This window comes from Grammomys surdaster, unplaced genomic scaffold (assembly GCF_004785775.1).
Source record: "Grammomys surdaster isolate TR1022 unplaced genomic scaffold, NIH_TR_1.0 125941, whole genome shotgun sequence".
Taxonomy (NCBI): Eukaryota; Metazoa; Chordata; class Mammalia; order Rodentia; family Muridae; genus Grammomys; species Grammomys surdaster.
In genome coordinates this window covers 1,373,252-1,374,731 of record NW_021620763.1, presented here as the reverse complement: position 1 = coordinate 1,374,731, position 1,480 = coordinate 1,373,252, and the positions used below count along the sequence as shown (strand labels likewise).

Below are 1,480 nucleotides of genomic sequence, written 5' to 3'. Positions count from 1 at the left end.
GCAGGATTTGGAGAGGGTGTGACTCGAGCCTTGGAGGAGGGGCTAAAATACATTCAGGAAGCCTGTTACAGAAGCTCTGTGCTCCAGCACGGCAGAGAGCGCCTGGAGCCGGAGGGGAGCGCATCGGTGAGTCAGGCTGCTCTGAGCCGAGCCCCGATAAGGGTGCTGCACAGTGCGGCGGACCGGGGTTGCTGGGCTCCCTGGGACGGTGTGCTTGGATCTCTGTCTGGCTAGATCTTTGTGGGTTGAAACGTACCCTTGAAAGAAGTGTCCCGAGTAGATGTAGGAACACGAGATCGTGGGCACGCAAGGGAAGCGAAGGGAGTGAGGGTCTCTCTGGTCGTGAAATTCCCTGTTCCAGAATGACCAGAAGTCCCAAAGTCAACACTGGCGCCTGCAGAAGCTGCACTGCCCAGCCTGAGCTCTCCGGCTAGAAGGGGACAGCACTCAAGAGAGCCTGGAGTGAGGGATGCGCGCGCTGCGAGCGCGCTGGGGTGGCGGAGCAGTAGCCCGCGCGGTGGAGGGCGAGTGCACAGCACGCCGGCTGGGGAGTGCTCACAGTCCCAAGAGTGCCACGCTGTCCCTAGGTAAGAGGACTGTCGCTCAGGGTGCTCTAGACTCGGTGTTTGTAGCAGGACTCAGAGTCTAAGATTGTGGGTGCCAAGGGTTGATTCTGGAAGCTTGGGTTCCAAGTGCGGAGCACCGGGTCCCTCGGTGGGGCCTGCTGGGCATCCCAAGGCATAGCCTTACTTCTTGGGTCACCCAGTACATTCAGCTGTCTGCTGCCAGATGTGGCAGAGGCTGGCACCCAGGATTGGGAAGGGCAGCTGGCGCTCTTGGGTTCAGGAAGAGAAGCTGCAGGGGAGGGAGAGAGGACTTTGGGGTCAGGGTGTTGCAACTTGAAGCCAATGTAAACATAAGGCTTAGTTAGCCCCGTTTGATTACAATGCTCTTGCTTTCCTAAAACTTTCTGAGATTCATAAGGAAGGTGGTTTTTGGCTTGACCTTTCTCATCACGTTTACTTCAGAGATTCAAGAAGAGCCTGCTTGTTAAGCTGGTTTTTCCAAGTTGTTCCAGGCTGGAAATTGTAGCAGTTTGAAGGATAATTTATGGGTGTTTCGTGCGTTAAAGTGTATTACTGCAAAGACTTTTGGGTGCTGTGGGTATTAAGGAAAACTCAGTGCACGTTCCCATCTGCAGACCAAAAATACTGCTCTCCCGGGTGCCTCTGCCCCATCTATCACGGGAGGCCAGTGGAAACCCTGGAGAAAAGGCACTTGATGTATTGCCCTCCATCCCCCAGAGTACTCTCTGGTGGAGCCAATCCACTCTCCCCATAGGCATGGCCAGCTGAACTTTGCAAGCTCAGAACTAGCCACGGAGGTCCCATGGATAACTCCTCTCCAGAGTCTTGAACTTCTGACAGGGCTCTCTCTCTCTCTCTCTCTCTCTCTCTCTCTCTCTCTCTCTCTCTCTCTC

General features: G+C 55.2%; 1 protein-coding gene across 1 annotated transcript in view; it reads left to right on the top strand.

Annotated features, from left to right (window-relative positions):
* The first annotated feature begins 566 nt into the window (after positions 1 to 566).
* The window catches only part of Ngf (nerve growth factor), a 50,559-nt gene continuing 49,645 nt past the window's right edge, over positions 567 to 1,480 (top strand). Inside the window, exon 1 of the mRNA XM_028753005.1 lies at positions 567 to 587. The gene's annotated coding sequence lies outside the window, so the exon portion shown is untranslated. The remainder of the gene's footprint in view (positions 588 to 1,480) is intronic.